We start from the raw sequence: 13,768 nt of genomic DNA on the forward strand, positions 1-13,768 counted from the left end.
CTTGTCTGCGTTACGCGGCCAGATGCCCAGAACCTCGTCACCTAGAACACTACAGGAAAAAGAGCTTCATTACAGGACACTGTGGTCATTTCTGAGAAGCGTTTACTTCACTGATCTGTGTCCTCACCTGGTCCAGGTCGCCCAGGTGATGCGGTCAAGTTCAGGGCTTGTTCTGTGACGATCTTCCCGCTGGGAACCTCATGAACCTGACGCTTGTATGAACCTGTAGAGACCTGCAACATAACGTTTCAATCATAGCAGTGTTACTTACACAGACTACATGAAAATCATATTTAGTTTCATCCTTCATATACCAAAATGTATTTCAGGGGCAAGAAAATACATTTTGCAAATGCGAATGGAATAAATATCAACCTAGACTGATTTTCTATCCACCATTTAAATGTGAAATTAAAGAGTTTGTAGTAGACAAACGGGAAATGTTTCAAAAAATATTTGGCTACAAAAAAGACAGACAAAATTTTTCTTCAAATGTGACGTAGCATTTTTCTTTTAAATTTAAATATAAGGACGGACAAAATTATATTTTTGTGATTATTTAAAATTGTTTTTGGCCACTTTTTCTATATTCTCGAACAAATATTTTGTCTTAATATTTGTTCGAGAACATAGAAAAAGTGGCCAAAACAATGGTGGTAAATATGTTTACATAAATGTTGATATTTAAAAAAAAAATAGAAATTGTGCTACATTAATGCTGTTGGTTTACTTTTTTATTATTGTGAATCTAATTTGAATTGTGGTGTCATATAAAGGTCACTTGACATAGACTTAGTGCAAAGTATATGTTCATTTTTTATTGTTCTATTGTACACTGTAAACAAAAAAAATCTCCAGTGTCACAAAAACTGTTTAAATTTCACATGCGTTTTAGCTCGATGTTTTTAAACTAAATATTTCTGTTGACTCAAACTCCATGCAACACCCTTTATTTCAGCAAAATGTGCATGCACAAAAGTAATTTGTGGTGCATTAAGAAATATTTTGTCGCATTACATCACTACTTTGTATGTGATCAAAAAAAAAAAACTATTTCAGATCATTTGTGATCCCTGGACCCACAAAACCAGTCTTAAATGTCAATTTAAAAATCTAAAGCTGAATAAATAAGCTTTCCATTGATGGTTTTGTTAGGATTGGACCAGTATTTGAAAATCTAGAATATGAATCTAAATACTGAGAAAATCACCTTTAAATTTGTCCAACATTAAGATCTTAGCAATGCATATTACTTCAGCAAAACTGAAGTTTTGATATATTTTCGGAAGGAAATTTACAAAGTATATTCATGGAACACGATCTTTACATTTTGACCCATACAATGTGTTTTTGGCTATACCTGTGCTCTATTGTTTTCTGAATGATTGTACCTCGATGTATTTGCTGTCAGCAGAGAAGTCCAGCTGGATCACAAATCCAGGAATATCTTTGCAGTATCCAATCCGGTTGAGAGACGGCCCCAGAGTCAGATCATAGAAATCGACAGCACAGTCCACTGAGCCGACGGCCAGCAGCCGGTTATCAGAGCTGAACCTGCGGGTGATACACGGCTTGAGAATGCATGCTTTCATCATCATGTGTTCTGTTGTGTATTTGTCATGCAGAGTCTCTTCTGACCGAATGTCCTGGATGGCCACGCTGCGGTCTCTCTTCTTGGCCCATACGCTCAGTGAATTCACCAGCAGCACGATGAACTCTCCATTCTCCATCCCGATGGACACCATCTCGCCGTTGGGACTGTACGCTGTGCACTTCGCCGGATGACCCAAACTCACTTTGTTCAGAAGTTTCTGGAACACAAAAAATGATCAACCCTCTGGTGCTCTTTGGTCATTTTTTATCTGAAAATCTTACATTTCAGTTTTCAAGTTTTTTTTTTTACTAAAGAGTGTTACAAAACATGGAGACGATTTTGGCACTTGTTATGCGAAAACACACAAAAAAAATCAATCAACCAACCAACCAGTCAACCAACAAAACAATAAATCAATCACCAACCAAACAACCAACAGGTACCCATCAATCAAGTACCCATCAATCAACCAACCAAACAAACAACCAACCAGGTACCCATCAATCAACCAACCAACCAAGTACCCATCAATCAACCAAACAAACAACCAGGTACCCATCAATCAAACAACCAACCAAGTAACCATCAATCAACCAACCATCCAGGTACCCATCAATCAATCAAACAACCAACCAGGTACCCATCAACCAACCAACCAATCATGCTTTGAAATGGTTAAATGGTCCTGAAAAATAATAAATGGGAAATATTTATTCATATATAATTTAAATATTTTTCATAACAGTTGACTTCTGTAATATTTTCAATAGTTCAGTCAATAGATAAAAAAAAACGAATAATTTTTTTTTCTGAAATTAATCATGATTAATGCCAGACAAGTTATTAAAATATACTTTTATATATCTATAATTTCACATTCAATCTTCAAAATGAATGTAGAAACAACAAAGATAGTATTTTTTTATATTTATTTAATTGCATTTTTATGACTGGGTGAGTATCACTGATACCAATTCTACTGATGTCTCTAGAATGTTTTCTTTTTTTCATAACATTTAACCATTGACTAGCCATTCAACCATTACAGAATAATTGAGGACTATCAATTTGAACATTTATTAGACAAAAAACTTCTAATTTTAAGTGAAAACTATCTTCAGATAAACCCATGATAATAAACATATTAAGCTGCCTGTGCCCTTTAGCAAACAGGAAACATACAGAAACTGAATAAAGTTATCAAAAACTAAACTCTAATTTAAATTATAGATTGAATCCTTAAAGCTATGAAGTTACTGATTTCCTGCTGTTTTTTCGTTCTGTTATTAACAGAAATCACAGCAGCTGGGATATTAAGTTATTCGGCTGCTATGACTTTAAGAGCTGCTGCTGCTTAACGTGAGATTTCTTTGCTGCTCATGAAACATTTCTGATTATTATCAATGCTGAAAACAGTTGCCCTGATTCACATTTTTGTGGAAACTCCGATATATTTTATGTTTCAGCATTCTCTGATGTACAAAAGTTCAAAAGAGCAGCGTTTATTTAAAAAAAAATTTTTTGCAACATTACAAATGTCCTTACTGTCACTTTTAAACATTTCCTTGCAGAATAAAATACTAGTTTTATCGTCTTATTGACCCTAAACTCTTGAGCCGTAGTGTGACATCTCCACTACCCACAATCCCTCACCTTATCGGCCAGGTCCCAGATGCGGATGGTTCCATCATCGCTGGCGGAAATGAAGACGTCTTTGGATGGGTGTGTGGCCAGACCCCAGATGCGCCCCTGTGTGTGTCCGTTTATCATTGTGTTGGAGGCGGCGTTCTTCTCTCCCACCTCGATGATCTCGCCATCCTTCGTTCCCACCAAGATCTTTTCCCTGCCATCCAACAAACAAACATCTTACTACTGTCTTTCTACTACACGTGCATTTGAAATGTGTTCTCATGAGCATGACTGACCTTTCCTCTGCACACAGATCTGACCGTCTCGACAGGAAGTTCCTGTCTCCAGCTGAAACGCTCTGCATCTCTTCATTTCCTGATCCCACAGTTTCACAGCGCCGCCCTCTTTAGTCCTGCGCATACATAATGAAGCAATGACATAATGCTCATGTTCTGTGTGCACATACTATCAATTTAATAAAAATATTCCCTTAAATACATATACACTTACTGTACACCATGGTACCATGGTATGTTTTTAAGAATTAACATTTTATGGCATTCAATGCATTTGCAAATGCAATTGAATGCATTTTATTTAAAATGCATGCAATTGATTAAAAGTGTCATTTAAGATATTAATATTGTTATATTTCAAATTAATGCTGTTTCTTCGAATATCTATTCATCAAACACTCCTGAAAACTAAAACTAAAATTACATTTAAAATAAATTAACTTAAAATGAACATCACGGTTGCCACAAAAATTCAACACTGATGATAAAAATAAAAGTTTCTTGAGCAGTAAATCATCATATCAGAATGATTTCTGAAGATCATGTGACACTGAAGAGTAGAGTAATGATGCTGGAAATACAGATGCACATCACCAGAATAAATTACAGTTTAAAAGATATTCATACAGAAAACAATTATTATAAATAGTAATAATATTTCAAAATTTTATATGTATTATAATCCAATAAATGCAGCCCTGGTGAGCAGAAGGAACATCTTTCAAAATTGTCTTTACGGTCAAAACAATGTTGCTGCAATGATGTGTAAAAAGGCACATGAGACTGAGATGTCAGCACGTGTGTGTGTGTGTGTGTTGTGGAGCTGGACTCACGGTCTCTCTTTGCCTCCGGTCACGATGAGTCCGTCTCGGAGCGTGGTGTACATGGTGAACACTGGTCCTGTATGAGCTTTAGCCACCACACGCACCCAGGAAATGCTCTCGCCACACGTACACATCACCGTTTATGGCCCCCGTGAACGTCAGGTTATTCTGCCAGACAAAACACACGACAAAATCATTTCATATGCACAGATATGCATGAGATTTAACATACAGTAGTCTTATACTTATTTATATAAAGTGCTTTACATATACAGATTGTTTCAAAGAAGCTTCACATTTATAAAACAGGAAATAACTTTTTAATTAAATTAATTTAGTAAACGTATTATATAACAAACTCAATTTGTGCTGTATAAAAGATAATAGTCTCTTTATTAAGCTCAATTTAGTTAAATGTTTCTATATTTTTGTATTATATATATATATAGATAGATAGATAGGTGACAAATGATTAATCACGATTAATCACATCCAAAATAAAAGTTTTTGTTTACATAATATGTGCATTGTATATTTATTATGTATAATATAAATGCACACACATACAGCATATATTTAAAAAATATTTACATGCTTGTGTATTTATATATACACAGTACACATGTATTTTATGTAAACAAAATTTTTTGATGCAATTAATCACAATTAATTGTTTTCTCAGCCTAAGTATGTATCTATGTATATATATATATATGTATATATATATATATATATATATATATATATATATATATATATAATACACTATATTACAGTTTATGAAATGATATATATATTACTATAGATGAAATAGATTTTATATTAGTTTTTTTCACAAGAACATTTAAAACGGTGTATATATATATATATATATATATATATATATATATATATATATATATATATATATATATATATATAAATCCTGAATATGTATATGAATATGTATCTCTATTTATAAGAGTAAACTAAAATTAATACCATAAAAATCCATCCTTGCTACTTATAAACATACAATAAACATAAAACAATAATCATTAACTGAAATAAAATAATAAAAAAAACATAATTTCAGCTAGTTGATAAGACAACATTTCTCATATTGAAATAATGTAACAATTTGTTGAAATTCATAGAAACTCTACAGGCATAAAAAAATTATAATAATTAAAAAACGACAACAACACACAACAAAAAGACTAAACTTGAATCAAACTACAATGATATAGTATCCACAATAAGGAACACAGTTAACCCCAGAAAGCACCATGGGAGCACTTCCTGTAATCAGTGCACTGCAAATCCATTCTGGATAAAAACCAGCAAACTAATCCTAGATGAGAAAGACTCACGGCTCCAAAGGCCACAGAGAGCATGGTCTGCATGCGTCCGTCCTCCACCGCTCCGATCACTCCCTTCTTATAGAGCAGAGAGCCTCCCACCAGCGTCCAGAACTTGATGTGTTTGATCCCCACCGACACAAACTGAGTGTCCGAGTCCGGCCTGAACTCCACCACGAAGATCCGGTCGCTGTGACCGCCCTTACTGCAGACCCTAGAGCCTGAGGTCACATGATGAAGACATTCACAACCAGTCACTCCAATACCTGCTTCTTACTGAGTCCAGAAACAGTGTCTGTTAGCATCAAACACGTCAGGCTCTCACAATAAGATCAGCATTTTATAGCAGTTTTTTTTTTCTTTTGACAATGGAAGCTTATTTCCAACATGGAATGAAAAAACGTTAAAAAAGGTCAATTTAATTGCCATTATATATATATATATATATATATATATATATATATATATATATATATATATATATAGTTTTGTAGAAAGTGTTTTATCCATATCCGACCAAAACGTAAAAATTGTAATTGCAGTTCAATATTTGTTTTCTCAGAAAAAAACTTTTTTTTTTTTTCAATTTTCAACAATTCTGAGTTTATAGCTTTTTTGAGAGAAAAAGACTGAATTGCAAGATATTAACTCACTATTGCCATTTTGTAAGTATTTTTTAATAAAAGAATTACCATTACCAGTGTTATTTTAGTATCATTAAGATACCATTATAATTTTTATATGTAGATTTTTTTCATTTAACTTTTTCACTGCACTTTTAAAGTTTTTGTTACTTTGTTGCATGTTTTCATAATTTTCATCATATCATTAATATGTAAGTTTTTATTTGTTTCAGTTTTAGCTTGTTATTTTAATGGCCTAACTTATTTAATGCATAATGTCAAAGCAAATTATTTTACTTAATATTTTATTTTATTTTTGTTAGCTTTTTAAAATTCTAGTAACATATGTTTTTTTGTATGGTTTTAGTCAGAAATTCGCAATTCTGAGCTTTTAACTTTTTTATTCTAGTGCAGAAAGAAAAAACAGAAACTTGAGATGCAAACTCAAAATTCAGAGAAAAAAAGTCAAAATTCTGAAATGTAAAATCAGAATAAAAAAAATTCAGAATTCAAAAATGTATAAAAAAAATCTGATTTGTGAGATTTCCCTTTATATATATATATATATATATATATATATTTTTTTTTTTTTTACTTCATGTAAGGTTTGTATGTAAAGTGCATTAAAGGTAATACATACATATTTTTTAATTTTGAACAAACTGCATGTGATGGAAAGTTTTAATGATATTTGAGAATGTTTGATCATCATCAGACTAGCTAATGTTAAACCTTTTTTCAGATGGAGTGCTACTTTAAGTCTTTATTCAGTTAAACCCACTGGTTTCACACACCTTCCTGCCATCTCCACACAGTGATGGTGTGCTCCGGATCCACTCCCACAGACAGCAGCAGTTTTCCCGTGGCGCTGAAGTTGACGTATCCGAGACCTTTGGCGTGAGAGCAGCGCAGCACTGACAGAGTCTGTTTGCTCATGGCATCCCACACGTGAATAGATGGTGCCAGGCCTACACACACACACACACACACACACACAGACCAACACCACATTACGACCGCCAGTCCTCAGCTGAAGGACAGATCCACAACTGCTCCTTTCAGCATAAGACACATAAAATCCACATTAGGTGGATTAGAAGACATGAATTATGCAAATGTTGTGGGTTATTTATATTAATAAACAGTGCTGGGAAGCTACTTTGAAACTGCATTATAGTTGCACTGCAGTAAAGATGCATTTAGTAGAACTGTAAAACTACAAGTTACTAACATCAAACAGTTAACTACATTTAAACAACCTATTAAGCAGAGATGTATTTTCCTGGCACATTATTCTGGAAATTTTAATGATTTTTTTAAACATACAAATGCATAGATAAATGCATAAAAATGAACACAAAAATAAATTCATTAAATGCATAGATCAGTGCATAAATACCGTGAATGCCTGAAAACATGCATACATAAATAGATGCATATAAATAACTGCATAAATACATGTAAATATAAATGCAGATAAATGCATGAATAAATGCATACAAGAATAAATGAATTAATAAATTCATAAACATAAATAAAAGCATAAAAATTGCATTTAAATAACTTTAATCAATGCACTAAATGTATAGACAAATGCATTTATAAAGGCAGAAATTCATAAATAAATGCATATAAATAACTGCAAAAATAAAAGCACTAAATGCAAAGATAAATGCATGCAAGCTTAAATGAATAAATAAATGCATTAATAATGCATATAAATAACTGCATACAAAAAAATAAATAAAAATGCAAAAATAAATGTGTAGATAAATTCATGAATACACTACATGCATAGAAAAATGCATAAATAAATGCAAATAAATAACCGCATAAATGCATAAACAAATGATTTGAAAACATTGTGCTAAAAAGCAGCATTGAATTAAATGTTCAGTATGGTTTGAAAGAAATAGACTGTTGCTGGAAAAGCTCCTCTAATTTGAAAACTATATAGTTGTACATTCTAATGTAGGAAAATTATAGTGTCATAAGGACATTTTCACCATGACAATAGTCAGTATTAGATATGTATTTTAGTGCTGATGGAGGGAACAAGCCAATCTGCTGCATGATGCTTCATTCAAACATGAGCGGTGGTCTTTACTGAAACAGGACACAAAACACAAGGGAAATGAGAGGATTGCTTGATCTGAAATCTGTGGCATCCCTCGTGAACCACGGACAGATGCTATTCCATCAAACCTGATGTTAAAGATGGATTCACTAAAGAAATATTCAGAGTTTGTAAGAACCAAATAAATGAATTTAAACTTTAGTTTTGAAAACAATTTTAAACAGAGCTGAATTTTTCTGGTGCAAAAATAATGAGGATTTTTAATGACATTTTGAACAAACAGATTTACAATAAATGCTTAGATAAACAAATGAATGCATAAAAACATAAATAGCTGGATAAGTAAATGAAAAATGAAATTCACTAAATATAGATAAATGCATGAATTAATTCATACAAGTAAAAATGCATAAATTAAATTAATTCAAAAATTTGGTTAATTTGTCTTTTTGTTCAAGTATTTATTTAATTTATTATGCGCAAAGATGTAATATTTTAATTCATTTATTTAAACTTTTTTAAATGTTCATAAAATAATGTAAATCTTCTTTTAAAATACTCATAAAAGAAGTCTCATCTGATTAAAAAAATAAAACAAAAACAGTAATACTGTGAAATACTTTTTACAATATAAAACAGCTGTTTATATGTGAATATATTATAGTATTATAATGTAGTTTCTTCCTGTGATCAAAGCTGAATTTCAGCATCATTACTTCACAAGTCAGATTCTAATCAGATTCTTTGATGGTTAAGTAAACTGCATTATTTTAGTTTGTTATTATTACATTTATATTATTATGTTATATTAAAATATATGTTTATTATTTGATGATTACATCATTATTGCATTGATATTTTATTTACATATATTAGTATGCAAGTTATTCCTATTTAGTTTATGCTTCTAAATGAATGTGTGGACATCATATAGTGCTTTACCATGTTAACTGGTTTATTTGCATGTAGATGCATGTTTATATCCATGCATGTAGCTTGTAAAGTGTTACAGAATTACGCAAAATGTCATGTCAACATTGCAAACTGTATACTTTAGTTCTAGTTTGGATCGCTGAAATCTGTCCTGAATTTCTGGAGTCAAACACAGAAGGTGAGTGAGTCAAACTGAAGTGAGATGGCTCTGCTGTCCTACCTGGAAGATCGGTGATGTCGCCTGTGTGGTGTTGTGTTGGATGAGAGCATGAGACAGTGATGGACAAAAATGAGAGAAGCCAAAGCAGAATTACGTGAGAGATTCAACTTATTAACACAAAAACAAGCAGTGCAGCTGAAAGAAGCAACGCAAAAGTCAACGCGTGCAAATGAAAATGACTCAAATGGTGAAAATTACATGGGTCTGCATTAGGAAATGTGTGTCGAGATGAGTTTGTTCACTGGCACACTCACCGATCTGACCGGTGGCGATGATGTTGAGATATTTGGGATGTTGATTGACAGTCAGACAGAGGATGTCATCCGTGTGCTCCAGATAAAAGCTCTGAGTTCCTGCAAATCACAAACACATTCATCTACAACTACAGCACGCATGCAGCTCTCATGAACTCATATTCACAGAAAGTCACACTGCAGTAATATCTTAGTACACAGCAGGAAATTGACTTATCTTTAAGATTTGGATCAGTAAAAGTAAGCTTTTTAAAATGTTTTTAAAAGAAGTGTATTCTGCTCACAATGGCTGTATTTATTTGATTAAAAATACAGTAAAATCAGTTATAATGTGAAATATTATTACAATTTAAAAGAGCTGTTTTCTATGTGGATATACAGTAAAATGTAATTTATTTCTGTGATGCGCTGCTGTATTTTCAGCATCATTCCTCCAGTCTTCAGTGTCACATGATCCTTCAGAAATCATGAAAATATGCTAATTTGCTGCTCAAGAAACATTTTTGATTATTATCAATGTTGAAAACAGTTGTGCCGCTTCATAGTTTTGAAGGAAAAACTGATATATTTTATTTTTCAGGATTTTTTGATGAATAGAAAGTTAAAAAGAACAGATTTGAAATAGAAATATTTCGCAACATTATAAATGTCATTACTGTCACTTTGGTCAATTTGATGCATCCTTGCTGAATAAAATAAGTTTTATTTTCTAACTTTTTAAAATTTGTATATTCTAACTATATACGTAAAATTTAACAAATACCGTAGAACATACTTTATAAATGTAAAAAAAATAAAATAATTTAAAATAAAATAATTAGCACATTTTAATAATAGTTTTCAAATACTGTAGTTACTTTTAGCTGAATTTCAGAAAAAAAGAATATATGTGCAGTTCCCTCTGCAGCCTGTAGAGGTCAGCAGCATCTGACTCAGATTAGACTCAGAAGACACGCCCACAAACTCAGCCCATGCATACAGTCAAACTGTACATCTAATTGTGTTTTTCCTGTATGTTGCGACACTAAGCCAGAGGTCATAGGTCAGAGGTCAGCTCAGGACTGTACCAGCAGAGAGGTTCTGAATAACAGCAGCGGCGGCTGTGTGGAAGATGATGTCTGCTCCATCATTGAGGTAGTGAAGGTTGTTTCGACAATCAAAGCCCCTGTAGCCAAACACGTGATCCAGAGACAGTTCCTGCAGACACACACACACACAGGCATCAACACACACACACACACACACACTGATAATAATGAAGATAGGACTACCTTCATGAGCCTATGACCGACTGACCTCCACGGTTTTCTTCTTCTTTGTGATGTTGTTCTTCACCAGTTTGTCAGGTAACGGTGCGGCTCGACTCACTGGAGGCCTGCAGGAAGCCAAAAATGACATCAAAAAATAAACGTTAACATCCTAAAATCAAGATGTGTTTCCTTGAGATGCAAAATAAGGTAAGATATCAAGACTTGTTTTCTGATAAAGGTATCAAAATGAAGTGTTTTGGCTTAAAACAAGAACCAATGTCTACCAGTGGGGTCAGCAAAATCAACTTACTGTAGTTCAAAGGGGAAAAAAAGATGATTTTTTCTTTACTTTCTTTCTTTTTTAGCATAAACTAATTTCAATTTGATAAATTTTTTCCAGAAACGAGACTTTGTATAAAAGTCGTTTTTGACCAAACTAAATGTTTTTAACATTAAAACATTAAAAGTAAACGTAATATCTTGATTACATTTTTCATTATTTGTAATGGAAAACTAAAATACTAAAAATAAAATTACGTTTTGCAACTTGTGCCTAATTTTCATCAAAATAAAGTGTTAAGTTTGATTAAAACTTTTATTTTTATTTTTTTTATTTATACATTTATGTGTGTTTATTTTGATCGCATTTTTCTTGTTTTAAGCATAAACATTTCATTTTTATATATTTTTCAGAAAACTAGTAAAATCTTTTAATAATAATAATAAACAAAGCATTTATAATAATAATAATATCTTATGTTTTCAAACTACACTTAGACGAAAAACGTACTAAAAAGGAAATCGATCTGTTACAGTCATGAACTTGAGTTGTGTTTATTACCGTTCATCCACTGGGATCTCCTTCTGTTGTTGGTGTGGTTTCACGCCTGTCATCTGTCTGATACTGACAGCGTAGATCTTCGTCGTGTAATCCATGTTCTTTTCCCGAGCGACGTCACTGTCGTACCCTAAACACACAAACGTAAGTTAAATAAAAGTCCACATAATAAAAATGTCAAATTAAATACATTAACATTACCCCCATCCTCCTCGGCGTCGTCGTCTGATTCCTCGCTGTCTACAGCTTTGCTCTCGCGTGGACCAATCCCCTCTCTCGCCCAGATCATGAGGGCGGTGTCGGCTCCGCCCACTGACAGCAACATCGCGTCGTCATTGGACCATCGTACGCTCGTCACATTGGCACTGTGAGCCACATACTTTTTAAACTTGGCAAACTGACCCTGTATGGAATTTTAAAACACATCAAGGACATTCTACTTAATGCATAAACCAAGAACACTTGTACAATAGCTTTAAAAAGTTATTTTTTAGTATTATTATTCATTTCTATTCAGCAAGGACGAATCAATTAGACAGGTTTTTGTCATTTTTAAAAGAAAAAATATCATTTATTATAAAGAAATATAATAATTGATAAAAAATAACTATAAGAAATAAAAATTTATATTCATCGGAAAAAAAAGAAAACGGAAGCAGTTTTCAACATTGATGATAAGAAGTAAATCATCATATTTTCATGATTTCTGAAGATCATGTGACACCGAAGACTGGAGGAATGATGCTGGAAATACAGCTTTATGTCAGAAATAAATAAATTTTTACTATACATTCAAATAGGAAACGACTATTTTGAATACTAGTAATATTTCGCTGTTTTTACAGTATTTTCGAAAACCGAAGGAGAGCACAGGAGACTTCTTTCTGAAGCAGTAGTGTATGTGAATATATGAGGTGCTGTCAGACCTTGCAGGGGAAGCTGAAGAGCTTGACGAAGCCGAAGTCGTCTCCGGTGGCCAGCAGCTTCCTGTCTTTGGTAAGTGAAGAGGCGTTGACGAAGCTGAGCGTCGGCCAGATGCCCTCGCAGGTGGGACCCAGCACTGACGTCCATGTGGCCCATTCCATCTTCTCAAACTGGACACACACAAACACACAGTTACATGGTGATCATGCCGGGGTTTGGTGATATATATGCCTTTGTGTGTTATTTTTTTTTTTTTTTACCTCTGAACTGCTGATAGTTTGTCGTCTTCCACGTGGAGCTTCAAAAAATAGCTGCTCTTTGGCACCAGTGTTGACTTGAAGCAGTTTTCCTGCATTAATACACACGGTTCATATATAACCTATAGTAATGCCAATAGATAATATGCTAAATCTTTATCTGTCAGTATAAAAAAGACACTATTTCCGAATAAAAACAGCTGGCCAGACGGATTTCTCCATTCAAAAAACTGTTTAGTGTGACTGAGTCATCACATTAGCATGCATGTTATTAGCATGCATGAATATATATTTGTGTTTAGTGTATGTCTGGATTACCGCGGACGTCCCAGTCCACATGTGTGATACAGCTGGACGCTCCTTTACATATTCCCACCCGCTTACTGCTCAGAACGTTATAAATGTCCACAAATGAGTCGTGGGAGGCCACGGCGAGGTATTTTCCAGCATCTTCAATAAAAACAAATAAAACAAATGAATTATACATTACTTGTTTCATTAAGGTTTTACATAATTTTTGCATTATATATATATATAATTATAAACTAATCAATTTCATTACAGATATATATATATAAAAAGTAAGTAATATTTTATAAGAATATCGTGTAATATTAATACACACACATATATATGTTTTTAAGAAATATTTCCATCTTATATAAACAAATACATATTGCATATGTTTCTTAAACATATACACGGGTAT

General features: G+C 32.9%; 1 pseudogene; it reads right to left on the reverse strand.

Moving 5' to 3' along the window:
- Window positions 1–37: 37 nt before the first annotated feature.
- Window positions 38–13,768, reverse strand: part of LOC113110550 (echinoderm microtubule-associated protein-like 6) — a 51,002-nt pseudogene continuing 37,271 nt past the window's right edge.

Source organism: Carassius auratus, chromosome 11 (assembly GCF_003368295.1).
Source record: "Carassius auratus strain Wakin chromosome 11, ASM336829v1, whole genome shotgun sequence".
Taxonomy (NCBI): domain Eukaryota; kingdom Metazoa; phylum Chordata; class Actinopteri; order Cypriniformes; family Cyprinidae; genus Carassius; species Carassius auratus.